This window comes from Cotesia glomerata, linkage group LG8 (genome assembly GCF_020080835.1).
Source record: "Cotesia glomerata isolate CgM1 linkage group LG8, MPM_Cglom_v2.3, whole genome shotgun sequence".
NCBI lineage: Eukaryota > Metazoa > Arthropoda > Insecta > Hymenoptera > Braconidae > Cotesia > Cotesia glomerata.
Genome location: NC_058165.1, coordinates 12,349,982 through 12,373,951, shown reverse-complemented (window position 1 = coordinate 12,373,951; position 23,970 = coordinate 12,349,982). Strand labels below are relative to the sequence as shown.

Here is a 23,970-nt window from a genome sequence, read left to right as displayed (position 1 = left end):
AAGTAACAGTGAAAAACTTTCACAATGATACTCGTCGTTCACTGTCAAATGACGGCCGTTCGATAGTCAAGTGATGGTCATTCGACGATCATTTGTCGACACTGTGAATTTATGGTACATTCACCGTCGTTTCACGATCATTTTACCGTGACCACGAATCCGCCAGGGCTGTGCGTTGAACGGCACGGCGTAGAAAAGGCGGCTCACTATGCAGGCACGAACAGATGCCCCGTCTTCCAAGAAACGCTCCAGAAGATAGCGAAGCGAAAAACATGAAGATATTGCAGCTCAACCTCAATCATTGTAAGGCTGCGCATGACCTGCTCATATAAACTGTGCGCGAATTAGAGGCAGACGTAGCACTTATAAGTGAGCCTTATAGACACCTGAGTAACCAACCCTGGGAATCCGACAGCACTAACAAAGCCGTTATCTGGTCTTGCAGTAAATATCCTTTTCAGAGAACAGTCAACAATAAAGAAGCCGGCTTCGTAGCAGCATGGGTAGATGGCCTCTGCTTCTACAGTTGCTATGCACCACCTATTCTCTCTAATAAACAGTTTGAAGACTTCCTTTATCAGCTAACTGAGGATGGAAGAAAACACTTTCCTGTGGCAATAGCAGGTGACTTTAATTCTTGGGCAGCAGACTGGGGCAGCAAGTTCACTAATACACGTGGAAAAGCACTTCTCGAGGCAATGGCCACACTGGACGTGATCCTTCTTAACACCGGTGATACGCCAACGTATACTAAGGGAGAGGCAAACTCAATTGTCGACCTCACATTTGACAGCAGTTGCTTAGCTCGAAGAGGTTTTTCTAGGAAAGTCTTGAACATCTACACCGCCAGCGACCATAGTACGATACTATGGGAAATATAAACTGGCCAGAATCAAACAAGAGTCAACAGGAGCGCTAGCGCGGTTGGGTGGAAAGTTAAATCTCTCGACCTCACTGCTTTAGTAGTAGCCCTAGAGTACGATCCGATCATCGTAGAAACTGCTGAAGAGAAAATCAAGGACCTAATGAGAAGAGTCACCCAGGCCTGCGACGCCAGTCTGTCCCGGAAATGTGGCATGAATTTAAGACCTTCGGTGCACTGGTGGAACGATCACATTAGCATTCTACGTTCAGAGTGTCTTAAAAAAAGAAGGAAGTCTCAGCGTGGCTACAGACGACCTAACTCGGCAGAGCTGTTGGCAGAGTATAAAAAGGCCCGTCATGAATTGAACAAAGTCTTCAAAGTCTTCGAGTTTTAGTATGACGCTGCGTCGAGTCGTCACATATCCCGGCCAAACAGCTATGCCTGGAATCCGCAAAAAGGACTCCCCCCCCCCCTAAAAGAAAAAAAAAACAGAAATCAGACACTCAAAAAAGACTGTGTTTTAATCTTTGGCAGAGCTCATATTGTCTTGAGTATACGAAAAAAGTCTTTTGTATTTATTTATACTCATTTAATTTAATTCATAAATTATAACCAACTATTATTAATAGTTGCAGGTAATAAATAATACTGACATTGGAAAAAGATTTTCGACTTCGGAAACATGATTCTGATACTCATTATCAGAACAGACTGTGTCGGTTCAATCTTTTGCAGAGCTGATCTTGATTTCAATATATGGAAATCGTCTTTTTTGATAATTTATATTCATTCAATTCAATAATAAATTATAGCCAACTATTATGAATAGCTGCAAGTAATAAATAATACTGACATCGGAAAAAGATTTTCAACGTTGGAAACAGAGATCTGATGCTTAGAACCAAATGTGTTGGTTCAATCTATTGCAGAGTTGATTTTGACTGATGTATAAGGAAAAATTTCTTTTTAACAATTTATATTTATTCAATTCAATTAATAAATTATAGGCAAATATTATTAATAATTGCAAGAAATAAATAATACTGACATCGAAAAAAAATTATCGACGTCGGAAACAGAGAGCTAATGCTTAGAACTAAATGTGTTAGTTCAATCTTCAGCAGAGTTGATTTTGACTTCAGTACAGTGAAAAACTTAGTTGAACAATTTTCCTTTTTACAATTTGAATTAATAAATTATCGCCAACTCATATCAATAATTTCGAGTCATAAATAACACTGACGTCGGAAAAAGATTTCTGACGTCGGAAACAGTTATCTGATACTCAGAACAGAGACTGTCGGTTTAATCTTTCGCAGAGTTGATTCTGACTCGAGTATACGGAAACATCCTCATCAAATAATTCATATTTTAACAATTTGACAATTTTTATACTACGTAAGTGTTTAAAATGTCAGAATTACAATTCCGACGTCGGATTAGTGCACATTTCGACTAGTCGGAACTCAAATTTCGATGTTGGACGCATCCATTAGGGGTTACTAAGGCATTGCATATTACTCTTCCAAAGTCTAAAGGGAAAAGTCCTGATGAATTGGATTTAAGATGGCTACGTGACCACCTTCCACAAATTTCACTGTTTTTTACGGCTTTATTTAATAAATCTCTCGATACTGGAATTTTCCCTGAAATTTGGAAAGTTATTTTCATAATTCCTCTGAACAAAACTTCACCACCTAGATCTCCAGCAGATACCTGTCCTGTAGCAAATTTATCACATCTCGCCAAAGTTTTTGAGAGGATTATTGCAAATCAAGTGATAACTTATCTGGAAGATAATGAGCTTCTTGATAGTTTTCAATCTGGTTTTAGGAAGCATCACAGCACATAATCAGCATTATTGAGGCTTACTGATGATATTAGGCAAGCGATGGACAAGAACAAACTTACTATATTCGTGTTGTTTGATTTGAGTAAGGCTTTCGACTATGTTGATCCCAAAATTATATTGATTGCGTTATTTGAGCTTGGATTTTCAGTGGAAACAATTATTTGGTTTTTCTCCTACCTATCAAACCGTTCTCAATCAATATTGAATGATCTTGGGACTCCGATTCAGCTCCTCAGAACTTCATCTGGTGTTCCTCAGGGTTCTGTTTTCGGCCCAATCTTGTTTCTGATTGTCGTGAATTCTGTAGCCAGATGGCTAGTGTATTGCAATCATGGTCTGTTTGCTGATGACAAATATATCTATCTACACTTCTTTTCATATCAGCTACAAGAGGCAGTCAGACAGGTCAACACTGATGCACAATTAGTTGCGGATTGGGCAAAAAAGCATGGCTTGGAGATAAACTTGTCCAAGACCAAAGCTATGATCTTGGGTTCAAATAGTAAGCTGAGGCAACTGAGTAATTTTGATCTGCCACCCATTGCTATAGATGGTGTCATAATTCCTTATGTCGATACTACCAAGTGCTTAGGATTACACATCAGCAGGAACCTGAGTTGGAATCATCATGTCCAGCAAGTAGTCAGCAAAGTAAACTCAGCTCTGCACTCTCTCAAAGTTCGAAAGAACATCTTTTCAACTGACATAAGAAAATTGTTAGCATCAGCTACCATCTTACCACTTGCTGACTACTGTTCCGTCGTACTGGTAGACTCAACATCTGAAAATTATTGGAAACTTCAGTGTGCAATAAATTGCTTAATTAGATTCATTTTTAATCTTAGAAAAGATGAGCATATAACGCCTTATCGAGAATTGGGATGGCTCTCTGTGAAATATCGTAGAATGTATTTCATGAGTTGTTATTTGTTTAAGCTACTTCAAGTTGGTAAACCCAAATACCTACGAGATTTTTTTTATTGAGGAGACTGGAGTCAGCCCCTCAGATAGGTTGACAACCAAAAAACACTCTCTTTACACGTTTCCGCGTTTTGCTACGATCTTCATGGAGCGGTCCTTCCGAGTAAGTGCAATACGCTTGTGGGAAGAACTACCTGAAGAGATTGTCAACTCATCTAGTCTTGAAGTATTCAAAAATAAAATTTTTGACCATTTGTTGAATTTGGATCATTAATTATGTTATTGTAAAGTGAAAAAATCTCTGATATTTACTATTAAATTCCAAGTGTTCAATACTCTAAGTTTGTTCTTTTATCAACTTTTATTAATAGAATAATTTATTTGAGTTTGTTAGTTGAATTAGATGAAAATAAACTCTAGTTTATGTACTTATATTACTTTATATTATGCTACGATTATTACTGTATTTGGAAATCTTATTGTATTTAAAATTGCCATTTGGTTTGTGCCTTGGCATTAATAAATTATCAATTAATCAATCAATCTCTCTGTAAGTACATAAACTCACTAACTCGGTGATTTCATCGTCGATAAGAAGCGCAAGTTAGGAAATCTTTTAGCAAAAAAAGTTTTTTCTGTACAAGTTGATGAGGCTTTTAAGGGTTCTATCTACGTTAATGAATTTTTGCTTCCTGAGACTTATCGATTGCTACTGAAAACCAAAGAAAAGGCGAAGAATAGAAATTTCAAATTTATCTGGGCTAAATGTGGGCAAATTTTTGTTAAGAAAGATGAGGATTCAGAAAGGCTTATTATAAATCATGAATCTGATCTCACAAAGCTTGATTAACATCTAACTGATTCTGCGAATATCTCTATTAAGAATACTTTCTCATCGTTAACTGTACTAAGTTTAAATATAAATAGTGTTATTGGTCACATTGCTCAGTTCATTGATTTAGTTGATAATACAAAACCTGACATTATTATCCTTGTGGAAACCTGGTTAAAACCTACCTTAGATGATGAAATTTTTTCATTGGATGACTATTTTATCATTCGTAGGGACAGAATCCTGATGCATACAGATACTGATCGCTATATTCAAGGTGGAGGTGTGGCTTGTCTTATTCACAAATCATTAAAAGCTAAAGTACTCCATATTTCAACTTCTGATCATATAAATCAACCGGAGTATCTCATTGTTGACGTAATTTTAACTACAGGATCTCATCTTCTGCTATCTTGCATTTACCGAAGACCAAAAGGACTCTTTCTCAATGGGTTCTTCGATATTTATTCCAGACTTGCATCAAACTATAATAACATTATTATCGCTGGTGATTTAAATTGCAACTTGTTGGAAGATACCTACACTTCGAACCATCTAAAGAATTTCATAGCTGAATCGTCACTTCATTGTGTACCCTTTGGTGCTACTTTTCACAAAAACAATTGTGATTCCTCGTTAGACGTCATTTTACTGGATAATGAAGCCAAGTTATCCTCGTTTATGAAGTCTGAGTTCCCATTTATTGATGGTCATGACTACTTACTCTGCCAATACAGACTGGATAACTTAAAACCTCTTCCAAAGAGATTAACCTTCAGGAACTTTAAAAACTGTGATCACCTGGCCTTATCAATGTCGCTGATGGATGCGTTGAAAATTGACAATTTTGTGCTTGAAAATTCTAATCTTGATGGACTACTGAGTATTTTTAAAGCTGGGGTTTTGGACTCTCTACATATACATGCACCCTTACTTACAAGAAATGTGACGCAAGTGAGTAATCCGTGGTTTACCAAAGAGTTAAAAATTAAGTGTCAGGAGCGCGATAAAATCTACAAAAAAGCAAAGAGATACAAGGATCCAAACTTGATTGCTCTCTTTAGATTGAAAAGAAAAGAATTAAAAATCGAGCTGAATCAAGGTCGTAAAAAATACCTCAAAACTGCTCTTTCAAATTTGCCTTATGGTTCGACTGTCTGGAGCAAACTCAAACATCTTGGCTTAATCAAATCAAACCCCTCGTCACCGCTTAATTTCTTTGATGCTTGCGAGTTGAATGAGTACTATGCAAACATAGTTAGGAAACATCAACCAAGTGATGCAAATTTCTTAGATAATTTACCTATTGACCATACAAAGAAGGTTGACTGCTCATTTCATTGGACCAAGATTGATATAGTTGATGTCACCAAGGTATTGCACCTCACACTATCCAAATCAAAAGGTAAAAGTCCTGATGGTCTTGATTTGAGATGGCTGAAAGATCATATCCCCCAAATCTCACTCTTTATTACAGATTTATTTAATAGATCTCTTGATTGTTGTATCTTCCCTAATATTTGGAAGATTATCTATATAATACCATTAAATAAAATTACACCACCAAGGTCACCGTCAGTCACTCGGCCGGTTGCAAATTTGTCGCATTTGGCTAAAGTCTTTGAAAGAATTATTGCTAATCAGGCGACAGCATATCTGAAGATAATGACCTATTTGATCCTTTTCAGTCTGGATTTAGAAAACATCACAGCACGCATACAGAGTTATTGAAACTCACTGATGATATTCGACAGGCAATGGACAACAACAAACTCACTGTATTAGTATTGTTTGACTTGAGCAAAGCTTTCGACTATGTTGATCCCAAAAATATACTGATTGCGCTATTTGAGCTTGGTTTCTCAATAGAAACAATAAATTGGTTCTTCTCTTACTTGTCGGGTCGATCTCAATCAATATTAAACGATCTTGAGACTCCAATTCAACTACTCAAAACGTCATCTGGTGTTCCGCAGGGATCTGTTCTGGGTCCAATCCTGTTTCTAATAGTCATGAATTCTGTGGCTCAGCGGCTGGTATATTGCAAGCATGGATTGTTTGCTGACGACAAATATATATACTCTCACTTCTTTTTCTATCAGCTACATGATGCTATCTTGAGGGTCAACTCGGATGCTCAATCAGTCGTTGACTAGGCAAGAGACCATGGATTTGAAATCAACCTAGCTAAAACGAAGGCTATGATCTTGGGCTCTAATAGTAAGTTGAAAAAGCTTGAGGACTTGGATCTGCCACCAATAGAAGTAAATGGTGTCATAATACCCTACGTTAACTATACCAAGTGCTTAGGTATTCAGCTAAGCAGAAATCTTTCATGGAACTACCACGTCACTCAAATAGTTAGTAAAGTGAACTCAGCTCTGCATTGTCTCAAAGTAAGGAAAAATATCTTTTTAACTCCTATAAGGAAATTACTAGTATCAGCAACCATCTTACCACTCGTTGACTATTGTTCCGTTGTATTGGTCGACTCAACTTCTGATAACAATTTAAAACTACAACGTGCGATTAATTGCTCTATCAGATTTATTTTTAATCTCAAAAAAGATGAGCACATTACACCTTTCAGACGTGAGCTGGGATGGCTGTCTGTAAAGTATCGCCGAATGTACTACATGAGCTATTATTTTTACAAGTTACTTCAAGTTGAAAAGCCCAAGTACTTACGAGAGCTATTCATTGAAGACATTGATGTTAGACGTTCCAATAGGCTAGCAGCTAAAAAACATACTTCCTTCAAGATACCTCATTTTGCTACCACCTATATGGAAAACTCCTTCTTGATCTCCGTGATTCGTCTGTGGGAAGAACTACCAGAAGAAATCGTAAACTCAAGTAGCAGTGAAGTCTTCAAAAATAAAGTTTTTGACTATTTACTAAATTTAGACAGTTGATAAATTGAATAATTAATAGATAAAATTTGTTGATTACAGTACTTGTATACTAATTAAAAAATTTAAATTGAGATAATAGTCGAATCAGTTTAGAAAAGTTTAAAAATGGTTAAAAGTTTTTGCAATATTATTCTAAAATTTAGGTTAAGAACTATGTACTTACATTTAATATTATTATTTTTAAAATGTAAATATTTTGTATTTAAATTGCCATTTGGCCTGTGCCTTGGCATAAATAAATTTATCAATCAATCAATCAATCTCTCTCTGTAAGTACATAAACACGCTACTTTTTTGCTCTGTATTTAGAACATATTTCTGCTGTTTTTTGCCTTTGGGAATTTTCTGTTCCAGAATTATTGCAAGCTCTAAATTGCAATCTACAAGCTAATATATAAATTTCATTTATTTGTGCCTTGTGGATTGCTGGATAATTAATTAAAAATCTATTCAACATTGAAGAGGTTAGGTTCTCAGTGTCTCGTGAAATTGTGGACTGATAGCTTAGATACCATCAATTGAAGTTTAAACACATTTGATGTTTACCACGTAACATCAATTTGCTTACTACCCGGTCGGTAACCTACCATCGAAATTACTACAAGAGGCATTAATTTGTTATCGTCGGCGAAGTAGTAAAGACACATATAGTGTGTGAACATAGAATAGTATTTACATTAAACTGACACCTTAAACTGGTTATTTGTCCAGTATCTGACTAGTAATTTATAACTTAACGTTAAAATTGTCTAGTCATTTTTAAGGTCATATTACGGTATCCTTGGTATGCCATTAGCGTCTGATATATGTGTCAAATATAAAAGACCTGTCAAATCATCTGTTATTTGTAACACTTGTCAACAGTATTTTCATCCTGTTGTGCACGAGTGTTTTGCCGCCAAGGCAAAAGAGAGTTGGTCACCCCGACTCTCATAACTATACCAAAAGCTTATTCATACTCGAGACTCAACAAGAGTCATTTCTATGACTGTTCTCCGCGAACATGTCCAATAACACGTTTTGTAATGGCTGCTGCACCTGCGCACCATGAGCTAGCGGAAAGAAGCCTGGCCGGCACGAAGCACGAGGCGCGAGACGCCATGTGCAAAGTTCAGTTGTGTTTGGGACCTGTAACCAACACAATATACCCGCTAGCCTCGCTAACACTTAATTTCATTTTATTCTGTGTTTTTCATTGTGAACAATTACATAGTAATACATCCATTCTGATATTAAAGTAACTCATCTAGTTAATTAAATTCGTATTTTTTATCGTGAAAATAATATAAATTCATCGTAATTTAATTTAAACACTTTTGATAGTTGTGACGCAGTACTTTGGTGTGGCGTCGCGGCCATTGTTTGAACACGCCGGGCAATAAGACGCGTAATTTCATCACCTTTAAATATTAATTTAACTTCAAATTCTTCAGTAATGAATAATAATTAATTAGATTTCAAATAAATTTAGCTTCATAATACGCAATTTAACTTATATTAAAAATATGGAACTTAGTGCTTCTCACGTAATAATCATCAAATATTGCAATTTATTTAAATTCTCACGAATAATGCATAGTTAATCAAAATAAATTAAAAATAGTTATAATCACGAAATAATTCAAATTGACTAATTAAAATCTATTTCATCTCAATTTAACTAATCAATTTATTGTCTCAAATCATAAATACGTTCGATCCTCTCGGATCAATTGAATCGATCTTTTCAGATCAAACGCACATTGATCCTCTCAGATCAAAATCTTCAGATCCTCTCGGATCATTATTAACAGGTACCGGTTGACCTCAACAACCTAATAGCGGCTGAGATTCTTTCTCACCCTTATTGTACACCTAGTGCAATTGTTTCACTTACATACACACACTTATTCATATCATACACGACTGTATCTATCTTCGAGGAGTTTTTCTCTAGTAATTACTAGAGTTTTCTCCCATTGGGAAATAAATTATTTATAATTACTCACCCAAACACCGAGTGTTGTATTTTAAATTAAGAATTCCTGATCCTGGTTCCTGAATAGTTTGAGAAGAATAAATAATTACGGAAATTCTCCATCTTGGAGAGTTTGCGACAAAACAACGAGATTATGTAAAAAACAGGCTGCTCACTGATTGCTGCAGAAAACAATTTGATTATCTCCTGGAAAATCTAGACGCAAAAACGAGACTTGCTTCGCTAAAATCTACTAGCTCCAACACCTCTTCAGTTTCTAGCTTCAAGTCTGCAAGCTCTTCTTCTCATACCCCTATAACCTCACCAACGATGTCGTGCTTACCAGTTGATTGGGCTGAAAAATCTCTTGATGAAAAAATTACTCTTTTGATGGTGAAATTTTGTAATTCAGAAGTCACGATCAATAAAAAACTCAACGATTTGAGTGTTAAATTGCTCGAGATCAAAGAATCACAGAAGCAAACTGCTGCAAACCTGACAGAGTTAACTACCAATGTTAGGAAAAATGCTGAGTCAATTGCTGCAATTAGTTCAGATCTTTCGAATTTGAAAGAAACACGAAAATCTGATTTGGAGTTAATTTCTAAAAAACTATCAAACGTAGAGAAATCAGCACTTGTATCGTCTGTTCCTCAGCAAGTTTTAGGTAGCACTTCTGAACTGGTGATTTCAGGTATCCCTGATATAGTTGCAACTAATTTAACACCAGGTAATATTTCAGCTGCCGTGTTAAAGAGTCTAGAGTTGCCAAATCTGATTGGTAGTATCTTGAATGCGCGTAAATTTATAAATAAAAATAAACAGTTGCGAGATCAGAATACATCTAATACTCACTCTTACATTATCTCATTGATGTCAACTCCTACTCGTGATTTCATCGTTGATAAGAAGTGCAAGTTAGGAAATCTTTTAGCAAAAAAAGTTTTTCTTGTACAAGTTGATGAGGCTTTAAGAGGTTCTATCTACATCAATGAATTTTTGCTTCCTGAAACTCATAGACTACTACTGAAAACCAAAGAGAAGGCGAAGAATAGAAATTTCAAATTTGTCTGGGCTAAATGTGGGCAAATCTTTGTTAGGAAGGATGAGGATTCGGGAATGCTTATTATAAATCATGAATCCGATCTCATATTGCTTGATTAATATCTAACTGATTCTGCGAATATCTCTATTAAGAATACTTTCTCATCATTAAGTGTACTAAGTTTGAATATAAACAGTGTTATTGGTCATATTGCTTAGTTTCTTGATTTTGTTATTAACACGAAACCCGACATTATAATACTTGTATAGACTTGGTTAAAACCTACCTTAGCTGATGAAATTTTTTCATTAGATGATTATTTTATCATTCGTAGGGACCAAATCCTGAATCATACATATACTGATCTGGCTTGTCTTATTCACAAATCTTTAAAAGCTAAAGTACTCCATATTTCAACTTCTGATCATTTAAATCAACCGGAGTATCTCATTGCTGACGTAACTTTAAATACAGAATCTCACCTTTTGTTATCTTGCATCTATCGAAGACCAAAAGGATTCTTTTTGAATGAGCTTTTTGATATTTATTCCAAATTTGCATCGAACTATAGTAACATTATTATCGCTGGTGATTCAAATTGCAACTTGTTGGAAGTTACCTACACTTCGAACCATCTAAAGAACTTCATAGCTGAATCATCACTTTATTGTGCACCCTATGGTGCTACTTTCCACAAAAACAATTCTGATTCCTGGTTGGACGTCATTTTAATGGATAATGAAACCAAGTTATCCTCGGTTAAGAAATCTAACTTAAACTTTCCACCAAAAAGATTAACCTACAGAAACATTCAAAACTGTGATCATCTGACCTTATTAATTTCGCTGATGAATACTTTAAAAATTGACAATTTTATTCAAATCCTAATGAGCTACTGAGTATTTTAAAAACTGGGGTTTTGGGTTTGCAATTTAAAGCTACAACATGCGATTAATTGCTCTATCAGATTTATCTTTAATCTCAAAAAAGATGAGCATATTTCACCTTTCAGGCGTGAACTGGGATAGTTGTCTGTAAAGTATCGCCGAACGTACTACATGAGCTGTTATTTTTATGTTACTTCAAGTTGAAAAGCCCAAGTATTTACGAGAACTATTCATTAAAGACATTGATGTTAGACGTTCTAATAGGCTAGCAGCTAAAAAACATACTACCTTCAAATTACATCATTTGGCTGCCACCTATATGGAGCACTCTTTCTTGATCTCCGTGATTCGTATGTGGGAAGAATTGCCTGTTGAAATTGTAAATTCGAGTAGTAGTAAAGTCTTCAAAAATAAAGTTTTTGACTATTCGCTAAATTTAGATAGTTGATAAATTAAACAATTGATAAATTAAATTTGTTGATTACAGTACTTTTTATACTAATTAAAGGATTTAAATTGAGACAATAGTCGAATCAGTTTTAAAAAGTTTGAAATTTTTAAAAGTTTTTGAAAGAAAGTAAATTTAAAATATTATTTCTGCAATATTATTCTAAAATTTACGTTAAGAACTGTGTACTTACATTTAATATTATTATTTTTAAGATGTAAATATTTTGTATTTAAATTGCAATTTGGCCTGTGCCTTGGCATAAATAGATTTATCAATCAATCAATCAATCTCTCTCTCTCTCCCCAAATCTCACTCTTTCATACAGATTTATTTAATAGATCTCTTGATTGTTGTATCTTCCCTGATATTTGGAAGATTATCTATATAATACCATTAAATAAAATTACACCACCAACGTCACCGTCAGACACCCGGCCGGTTGCAAATTTGTCGCTTTTAGCTAAAGTCTTTGAAAGAATTATCGCTAATCAGGTGACAGCATATTTGGTAGATAATGAGCTATTTGATCCTTTTCAGTCTGGATTTAGAAAACATCACAGCACGCAAACAGCGTTATTGAAACTCACTGATGATATTTGACAGGCAATGGACAACAGCAAACTCACTGTATTAGTATTGTTTGACTTGAGCAGAGCTTTCGACTATGTTGATCCCAAAAATATATTGATTGCGCTATTTGAGCTTGGTTTCTCAATGGAAACAATAAATTGGTTTTTTTCTTACATATCGGGTCGATCTCAATCAATATTAAACGATCTTGGGACTCCAATTCAACTACTCAAAACGTCACCTGGTGTTCCACAGGGATCTGTTCTGGGTCCATTCCTGTTTCTAATAGTCATGAATTCTGTGGCTCAGCGGTTGGTATATTGCAAGCATGGATTGTTTGCTGACGACAAATATATATACTCTCACTTCTTTTTCTATCAGCTCCATGATGCTATCTGAAGGGTCAACGAGGATGCACAATTAGTCGCTGACTGGGCAAGAGACCATGGATTGGGAATCACCCTAGCAGAAACAAAGGCTATGATCTTGGGCTCTAATAGTAAGTTGAAAAAGCTTGAGGACTCGGATCTGTCACCAATAGTATTAAATGGTGTCATAATAGCCTACGTTAACTATACCAAGTGCTTAGGTATTCAGCTAAGCAGAAATCTGTCATGGAACTACCACGTCATTCAGATAGTTAGTAAAATGAACTCAGCTCTGCATTGTCTCAAATTAAGGAAAAATATCTTTTCATCTCCTATAAGGAAATTACTAGTATCAGCAACCATCTTACCACTCGTTGACTATTGTTCCGTTGTATTGGTCGACTCAACTTCTGATAACAATTTAAAACTACAACGTGCGATTAACTGCTCTATCAGATTTATTTTTAATCTCAAAAAAGATGAGCACATTACACCTTTCAGACATGAGCTGGGATGGTTGTCTGTAAAGTATCGCCGAATGTACTACATGAGCTGTTATTTTTACAAGTTACTTCAAGTTGAAAAGCCCAAGTACTTACGAGAGCTATTCATTGAAGACATTGATGTTAGACGTTCCAATAGACTAGCAGCTAAAAAACATACTTCCTTCAAGATACCTTATTTTGCTACCACCTATATGGAAGACTCCTTCTTGATCTCCGTGATTCGTTTGTGGGAAGAACTACCAGAAGAAATCGTAAACTCAAGTAGCAGTGAAGTCTTCAAAAATAAAGTTTTTGACTATTTGCTAAATTTAGACAGTTGATAAATTGAACAATTGATAGATTTAATTTGTTGATTACAGTACTTGTATACTAATTAATAAATTTAAATTGAGATAATAGTCGAATCAGTTTAAAAAAGTTTAAAATGTTTAAAAGTTTTTGAAAGAAAGTAAATTTAAAATTTAATTTAAATTTAAATTCAAAATATTATTTTTGCAATATTATTTTAAAATTCAGGTTATTAATTTTGTACTTACATTAACATTTAATATTATTGATTTTTAAGATGAAAATATTTTGTATTTAAATTGCCATTTGTCCTGTGCCTTGGCATAAATCAAGTTATCAATCAATCAATCAATCAATCTCACACACACACACACACATACTGTGTCGGGCTGCTGGGTCCTGCATCGGGCGCCTTCCTAGGTGGTGGATAGGGATATGCTCGGCAGTAATGTCTGGTACCGAGGAAATCAAATACTCGGGGTGGATCAAACCTAGCAAACAACGATATGGAGATTTCAGAACAATTTCAAACATCATTTACAGTACAGGGGTTGGATACCTCAGTGCCGGCAAGGGAAGGCGTGCAAACGGGCCTGAACTCATCGTTATCAAGCGACCGTTACAACAGCGGAGTGGACCCCATGGCTCTGCTGTCTGAAAATACTACAGGGAGGACGAAAACAGCACAGATGGAAGAAGATGGACAGCCAATGAAAGTTCCGCCAAAAAGTGGAGGACTTTTTGCTCCCGTCACTATTCAAACTTACCGAGGAAGGATTAACTCTGCACCGACCGCCACTGGCCAACAGTCGCCAATGGAGAGACTCGGTAGTAAGATTGAAGAGTTAGCCGACTTCATAAAAGACAAGAAGAATCTCCATCATGAGATCAAAAAATTGGTAACGTCTATTAATACGGCATATAGGCTGGCCAACAAATCACCAACGACGTCGGCGTCAACGATTCAAACATCTCTGAGTCTGAGCAAAAAACCACAGCTACCTCTGGTCAGTCCTAAGCTACTACCACAGCTAGGAAAGGGCAACAACAAAAAGAGGCCGCTGTCCACGCCCAGCCCTTCCTCAAAAATTGACAAACCAGCACTGAAAAAGACAGCCCGGGATGATACCTGGACCAAAGTGACTCCAGGCAGAACGAGAAAAAGGAAGAACAGGAGTCAGCGGCCCAATCTGCTACAGCCCAAAACCAGCCAAGCAATGGTAGCTCCAAGAAACCGAGGAGGAAGAAGACAAGAACTAAAGCTGTGCTTGTCCAATCAGCTGAAGGGCGAACGTACGCCGATCTTCTCAAGGAAATCAAGGTCAAGGTTAACCTGACAGAGACTGAAGTAGTCAGAGTCATAAAGTCTATCAAACAAACGAAGCGTGGGGGCGTTCTTCTAGAAATGGGTCGCAAGACTAAAGGCACTACTGATTTTACGGCTGTGATAAAAACAGCAACCGCTAACATCGCTACAGTCAGAACGCTCACACCAAAAACAACGATCGAGATCCTTGACTTGGATGGAATCTTTACCGAGAGCGACGTCCGCGATGCACTCAAACGTGATTTCACCGACAGCCTGGAGATCAAACGTGTAAATTTGACAAAAACTACTCGACGAGGTAACGAGGCAGCCTTTTGCGAGAAAGACGAGGCTAGCCCGTTCAAAATCCTTGACAAGGCCCGTATATTGATCGGATGGGTTAACTGCCGCGTTTACCCAGTTGTAAAAGTAACACGCTGCATCGGATGCCTCGGATACGGGCACACGACAAACTTCTGCTAGGGGCCTGACCGAAGCAAGTGCTGTTTTAAATGTGGGGGAGAAAGCCACAAAGCTGCAGACTGCGTTGAACAGCCAAAGTGCTTCCTCTGTACACCGGACCAAGAAGCTCCAGATAGCTTATGTCTTATTCCAGGCTTCGGGGCTTGTAATGTATTCCGCAACGCACTTGCCGAAGCTGCGAAAGGGCATAAATGACGCGCATACTTCAAGGAAACCTGAATAGATGTGCGTTGGCGCAGAACTTACTTCGCCAGCGAGTCTTTGAAGAGAAGATTGACGTTTGCTTTATCTGTGAACAGAAGAATATATGGTGAGGCTTTCGCCTACCTCCGAAGAGGCCGATTCCTGGGCTCAAAAGAGCTATACTTGCACGTATATTTGCCCCAATCTCATGCAACAATAACACAACCAAGTTTGCAGGCAAGGAAAAACCCTGCCCTCAAGCATTTACGCTATAATAAGACGAATGTGAATGAGGTTGAATTTAATGTCAATCTGTCCTCGTACTCAGTCAACTGTATTAAACTCATTCAACGACTGCGTTAGCCTGATCGTTAACAAAATAGCAACCCGACCAGTTACCAGCGGGGCCGATGCGGGGAGGTGCAGCCGTAAGACCTGTTTGAGCCATAATACATCCCCCCTACAAGAGTCTCGTTCGTATATCTGTCTAATCTAGTCCCCGAATCTTTGAGCTTACCTGCGTTGCCAATTAATTTGACAGCGTCACGAGGCCTTGCTCGGTTACACGGAATTCGCAGCGGTAGCTGTTAGTTTCAGTGACATGATTTAACATCACACCACCTACTCATGGCGGGGCCCGCGAAGAGGACGCTACTTGCTTAACTGTGATGATCCCTAAACTTTCGAACGGATTGCTTTCGCAACACGCGAAATAATCAGAGATCTCTCTTTTCCGCCGGCACGCTATTACCTTAAGAGTCACAGTCACTCCCGCCTTCATCTGTGAACAATATCTAAACCTCCAAGACAGAGCATAATTCGCAGACGAAACTGGCACGGCGGCAATCTAGATTGTAAACACAAAGAACGTTACCACTAACAGCAGCGGAAGTGGAGGAGGTTTTGTCTGGATTCAAACCACCACAACCTACTTCATGAGCGTCTATCTCTCACCTAACGAAGCGATTAGTAGCACCATGAATCTGGCAACCGAAAATCAATTTTTATTAATTTAATATAAACAAATCGTTTGTTCGTCGTTTGTCCTTAAATGTTCGTTAGAATTTTTTATTTGTTCGATTATTGTTTATTTATAAAAAATTAAACAAAATTTTTTTCTTAAGTTGGCATTTTATGCCTCAAATTATAAATTTTTTTTCTTCTGATAGCTTGACATTATTAATTGTTTGTTCGATCAAGTAAATTACTTGTTCGATCGTTTTTATATTTTTAATGAATTTTTTTCTAAAAAATTTATAGGTATATTTAAAATTGGTCTTGCGCATGCGTCAACCGCAAGTACAGGATTAACCCTGGCACAGCGTACACATTGACGTATAATTTTACGTGTTTGATTTTTACCGTCTATTGGCCAATAATTTAAATGAAGGTTATTTAAAGTTGATTGTACACCGCTATGCAACCCATTTATATGTTCACGTTGAATTATTGAATCCTTTATTTTATGTGATTTTGGTAATAAAATCGGAAGTTTTTGATTATACGATAAACTTGATTGCTGGATTCTACCCCCAACTCGGAGAATCCCATTATCATCTAAAAATGGTTGTAGACACAAAATATTACTCTTAGCAGATAATGGTAATTTGTTTTGAATACTTGTGATTTCCTTGTAAAAAGCTTGATGTTGTACTGATTTGATAAATGAGATTGAAGCATTTCTCAACTCTGCAATGGTAATTGTATTTTTAGTAGATTTCATAAAAATCTAACTATTGTATTTGTCCTCATGAAGTAATTTTCCGTAAATTTTACTATATTTCGACCTAACTCGATGATCTGAGTTAGAAAATATATGTAGTTCAAAAGTTTATATATGTATATATATATATATATATATATATATATATATATATATATATATATATATATATATATATATATATATATATATGTATTGTGACATGAAAAAATTTTCTAAAATTTGAAATTCCGAGTTTAACAATTATTAGGTTGGCTAAGCTGAGGAAAAGCAGAGATTCGACGCGCCTGTGTCGCCCCAAGCAACCTCCCGATCAGAATGACAAGCTCGAGGTAAACTTAGTAAAAGAAAACGCGCCGAATTTAAATTAAAAATTCAAATAAAAAGAATACCGGAATGAGTGTGAACTATTGTTAAATGCATGAGTGAGTGAGACTAGACTATAGCAATCAGACGACCCGCGAATTTCTACGAGCCATCGACGATCAACGTGACATCTGGTCGCGAGGATAGAACGACGAGAAAATTTGAACGGACCAATGACGACGGAGAGCGACCAACAACAAGTATGCGAGGCGCCATCTGAACACGAGGCTGATCACTAATCGAAGTATCGACCAATCATCGATCGCAACGGAATACTGGATGCATCCCGGAATACAACGGCCGGCTAGAAGAAGCTGTGAGCTGATTGGATGCGAGTTTTTGGAACGAACCGAAAAGAAAAAGAGCATGGGTTGCCGAGGAGGCAGCCATATTAGCAATTAATTCTGATCTGGACGCCGTGACTGTGGCATCGTGCAGTTATATTTTGATTATTTTTGCTGTTTAGTTTTTGTAAATTTGTCGCTGACGTGAGTACGATTGTGTACATTATTGTGAAATATTTCGCCAAATTGTTTTGGACACTACGACCCCGGACACGCCATCGCCGAGATACCGACGCTCTTCCGTCAGTTTTGCCGCCAACTTCGCCTACTTGGTCAGCATCGCCCGAGACGTCTACGGTAGCTGCAGGGTAAGTCTGGTCGCTGTCTTTATTAGCCCCAGGGTGTCATCACCGCGAATTTCGTCGTGTTAAAATAATTTGTTTATAATTCGAGTTGCACGGAATTAAATAAATTCCGTGCGGTATTTTGAAGTTTAGTGACGACACTCTGCGGCACGGTACCATTGAGTCACGTGTTTGTGTGTGTGGAATTTTTGGTCGGGATTATAAGTACTGTTTACCTACCTCGAGCTTCAAATACCCGACAAAGCGGCTTAGTAAAGTGCTTTGTAAAATAAGTTGACGAATTCGAATACTTCGCATCATTTGTTTTTTTTTTTTCTTGTCATTGTTGAACCATTTGACGATTGGAATTATTTTGGATAATTTTGAGATCTTTATTAGGTTTTTGTGATTGAAATTATTGGTTGAATTTTGCGATTGAAATTATTATATTTTTTTTTAATAAAAAAAAAAAAAAGAGAAGACTTCGTAAATAAATTTTGCGGTTGCGATTTTTGATGAAGATTTGCGATTGAGATTTTGTTATTAAATTTGGCAATTGAAATTTTTAATAAAATTTTGCGATTGAAATAATTATCTCCTTTTTTTAATTTTTGGAATAAATTTTGCGAGTTGAATTAATTAATTGTTTTAAAAATTTTTCTTGAATAAATTTGGCGAGTTGAATTAATATTTGTTTTGAAAATCTTGGAATAAATTTTGCGAGTTGAACTAATTATTTGTTTTGAAAATTTTGGAATAAATTTTGCGAGTTGAAATAATTATTTGTTTTAAAAATTTTTTGAATAAATTTGGCGAGTTGAATTAATTATTTGTTTTAAAAATTTTTTGAATAAATTTGGCGAGTTGAATTAATTATTTGTTGTGAAAATTTTTGAATAAATTTGGCGAGTTGAATTAATTATTTGTTTGAAAATGTTGAATAAATTCGGCGAGTTGAATTAATTAATATTTCTTTTTTATTTTTTTTGAAAAAAAAAAACTTTGTAATATTTTTGGTTACTCGAATATTTTTTTTTGTAAATTGTTTTATTTTGAAATGTTGAATCATTGCGTTAGTACTAGTTTTGCGTTAGAATTATTTTTGCGTTAAAATAATTTTTGTTATTAATGCGACATTGCCGACAGAATATATTTGTTGTTGAATAAACCGTTGTTGGATTAGAATTGCACGTCTCAATTATTTTTTTTAATTGTTGTTGCTCTGATTAACCGATCCTATCGTCCAATTTCGATTTCTTTGTCCGTCGATTGCCGTTATTCAATTTTTGAATCTCTTCAACACCGACCCGCCGCCCAACGAAGATCAACAGCGAGATCGACCCGTGGAACATTGAGTTCCTGGCGCCCAACCAAATCTACGAACCAGGTAGGCCAATTAATTTTGTTGACCTGATCCGGTCCTGTCGACGCCAGTGCCGGAAAAGGCATCACAGTATATATAACCGATAGTTTGAGACACATGTATTTTCTTAACGTATATGCATAGCTTACAGTCTAAACTGCATGGGATATATCGATTTTTTGTTTATATATTTTTTTTCTTGGAATAATAGCAAAAATTGATACTTTGAGGACAGTCCTTGAAGTATGCAAGTAGTCAAAGGTTTGTCCTCGAAGTATGCGATTAGTAGAACGCATGGTTTGAGGACGGTCCTCAATCTATATTCAATTTAATCGGATACTTCAGGGATAGTCCCCGAATTATCGTTAATTTGACGGACGATTTTTCGGGGACTATGCTAAAAAATCAAATTGTGAAAAAAAGATAAAAAATTTTTTTCACGACTTATACATATTCACTGCGAATATGCCGCACATATAAGCAAACACATTTGCCCCAAAACTTTTTCTCATAGCTCTTGAAATTTTGAAAGGAACAAATTTTTTTGCGGTTCCGAAAAAAAAGTAATAATTTCCAATCATGAGACACTTCTTTTTTTTCCAAATCGCAGCAGCAGTTTAGATAATAATAACAAAACAATTACGTGTGTACTTAAAATTTAATTGAAAATTCGTTTTTACCTCGGAAATTATCTATCATAATTATTAAATATTTAAGGGGACTTTGTATGGAAATTTTATAATAACGTCGTTCATATCATTATAGAAATAACGCTATAACTTAAATATTAAAATCGGCACTTAAAAATTAATTATAAGCTCTTATGTTGCCGTAATTATGAATTTAAAGTCGCGTAAAAATTCAAACTAAGAAATTAATAAGAATTTTAATTCAAATTTTTGAAACGTGCGAGGGTTTCAATTAAAAAATTAGTAAAATTAGATACATTAAATTTAAATTTTGGCAAAAAAAATTTGAAGATAAAGTTAAATTGACAAGAACCGGTTCTGTCGAAGATATTATTTTCAATAAAATAGTTTAGAATTTTTTTGTACCTTTAATACTTTAGCCTTAACAAGTAATTGTAACTTCTAAAAGCTGAACGAATCAGTTCTATAACTTAATTTCAACTTTAAATAGAAATTTTGCTAGAAACAATAGAGAGATACCGTTAAAATAATAATTGTCTATAAAGCTCTTAGTTGATTTCACTTTATTTAGTTGTATTTCGCGCGAAAATTTGAATTTAGAATTCAAATTGAGTTATAGTACTGATCCCAACCGTATCCAAAAGTGTTAAGGTAGTACTACCATTACCACAAGAGTCAAATCATAAAACCTAACCTTATTTGATTAACGTTGTAGATTTCCCTATACTAAATCACGTTGGAGAAAGAGAGACAGATATTAATTTTGAATGTTTTTTATTAATAAATATTCTCATATTCTTGGAAACCATACTGATTGTTATGAAATATGTTCTAGATGTTATTTTCTCTCGTTGTCTTAATTTTCATAAGAATCTGAACGTCCAGTTTTGTGAAATAAAATAAAGTCTGTAATTCTCCAAAAGGATCAATGGTAAAAGCAAAAATATGTAGATATCAATATCTTTTTTTCAGGACTTGCTCAGGTTCCATAATTTTTACTGCTCAATTATGATATTATAAAGTACCAATATGCCAAATTTCATTAAATTCTGAACGTCAATTCTAAAACCGGTAGTACTACTTTAAGTATACTTGTCGTGGCTAAAGTATTAAAAATACAAAATTCATAGAATAACTTTGTTACCGAAAATCAAATTTCCTAGAAAAAAGATTATGATCGATTTAACACCATTTTCTTTTTTGCAAAAATTTCAATTTTAGGTAAAAATTAAGTTATAGCATCAATTCGACGAGTTTTCAAATGTTTGAAGTACTTATCGTGACTAAAATATTGAAATACAAAAAAATTACATCAAACCTTTTATTGAGAGAATGGGATTTCCTACTAATAAGGTCCTCTTGAATTGAGCTCTAGCATCTTATTTTTCCGGCCAAAATTCAAATTCATAGATGAAATTAAGATTTATCACTGATCTTTTCAGTTTCTTAAAGATTTACTAGAATTTTCAACGGCGCGCATTCGCGCGCCCCCTATCGGAATTCTCGAATGAATCTATCGTTTATAAATTGATGAATATGTCAAAGAATTTTTGTTCATTTATTTATGAAATGAATTTGGATTTTAATGTAATTTGGATAGACTAATTTGCATAGACTGATTTATTAATTTTTATCGGTGATAATCTTTTGGTTATTCTTCCTTTTGTGTCAATATATTTCATAATAATATCAATTGACTATGTGTTTAGACATAATGACATGACGATATATGACATGATGACATTTGAATTGATCTAACAAAAAAAAAAATTGCCTTTAAGCTTATGTATTTACGTAAAAAATTTATTTCCTGATTGTTTATGGCGTAAAACCGTGGACGGGTACTTTTGTGCTGTGTATTATAAAAATAGTTATACGGTTCGCCGTATTATCATAGTTTAAATAAGGACGCCATATACAGACTTCTTAGAAAATATCTTATAAATTTATCGAACATCGATTCCATGTCACATCTCGACGGCGAAAAGCATTTAATAAATGGATATAATTATTTGATGGATAATTTCTTTATATTGGACTTATCCGAAAACCGAAAATTCATTAGTTTATGGAGGAAAAATTATGATCATCTTCGTACAGTTGATGTCCGGATATTTTTTTTGAGCAAAGAATTTGTTACTAAATCGACTAATCATGCGATGAAACTCTTTAAACATATAAAAATATACTTAGACATAAAATGTGCCCTTAAAATTTATTTATATATCGATGATCGTCATATAAATAACCATCTTACAAAACCGCGGACGTACGCTTTGACATTATTATTTTTTCCGTAGAATGCAATGGGCGACGTATCATTTTTGTGTGAGTCGCTGCGAAGGAATATGATAGATAAATTAACACGAACGAAAAACTTTTACGGTTTGCATGCTCAACATGGTTTAAATGCGGATAATGTATATAAATTTCTTGGAGTGCGTTCAATTGAACCATCGAATATCGTTTATGTTTTTTCTTGAAGATAAAAAACGTCCAATAAATGAATACAGTTATGGCCGTATGACGTTGTTTGGTTGTTTGATGTAATCCCAAACGAAAAATCCTTATCGGTCATGAAAAAAGACATCATTATTTTCATGTGATTGTTATTGCTTTGTTTTCTATGTAACGATAAAAGTATGTCATTGCATCAGATAATTACATGTTGAAACACGTCAAACCAATATGAACATGAGTAATTAAACATAAAAGGTGCATACAGAATTTATTCATATATGTTGAAAATCGCCCACAAAACATCCATTATGTAATACCGTGATTGTAGAATTTCGACGTCATTAAATTTTTTTGTGGAACGTAACAGATAATTTATCATAATTAATGTGAGTCGCTGCGAAGAATATGACGGATAATTCGGTACATAGTAAAAATTATAAACAGTTTGCGGACTTAGCATGGTTTGAATGCGGATAACGTACATGTCCTTCTTTAGAACCGTTTAATAGAACGATCGAATGTTGTTTATGTTCTTAATCTTGAAGGATGAAAACCATTCGATGAATTAAATAATTATTGTTACATGACGTTATCTGAACATTAGATTCATTCGCGATCGAAAAATTCTAATAGTTCATGAAACTTGAGATTAGTATTTTTATATAGTTAACGTTGGTTTGTTTTGTATGTAATGAAGAAATTGTGTCGTTGCATCAAATAATTTCATGTTGAAGAACGTTATACCGAAACGAATATGTTTCAACATAAAACGCGTATCTAGAATTCATCCATACATCCCTGTTGAAAAGCTCGAATTAAATCCCATCAAAAGCGACAAAAGCCACTTAGAAACCATTAAAATTTATGGGTTTCTAAGTGGCTTTTGTCGCTTTAGATGGGATCCTGTTGGAAATTTTAAACAGGGATGAAAATTGTTTATAAGAAATCCGTTGTATGAAATTGTGGACTTAAACTATGACGGTATTAAATTTTTTTGTGAAACGCAACGGACAATTTATCATATTAACGTGAGTCGCTGCGAAGAATACGAAAGATAATCCAACAGATAGAGAAAACTATATTCGGTTCGCGGGTTTAGTATGGTTTAAATGACGATATCGTACATGTCTTTCTTAGGGACCGTTTAATCGAGCAATCGCATATTGTTCGAGTCGTTATTTTGACGGATGAAAAGATTTCGATGAATAAAAATAACTATTGTTAAACGACTTTATCTGATTATTAGATGTATTAGCGATCAAAATATTGTTATGGGTTATGATAGGAGAAATAATTACATTTATTACACGCTTTTTATTAGCTTCACTTGTATGTCAGTTTGTCAGTTTGT

General features: G+C 35.1%; 1 long non-coding RNA gene across 1 annotated transcript; it reads right to left on the bottom strand.

The window, feature by feature from the left end:
- Window positions 1-22,309, bottom strand: LOC123270405. The gene is made up of 4 exons (XR_006510592.1): window positions 22,300-22,309; window positions 10,963-10,972; window positions 9,127-9,133; window positions 1-168 (listed from the first exon to the last, which is right to left on the bottom strand). It is a non-coding gene; the product is annotated as an uncharacterized LOC123270405 (long non-coding RNA).
- Window positions 22,310-23,970: the final 1,661 nt, after the last annotated feature.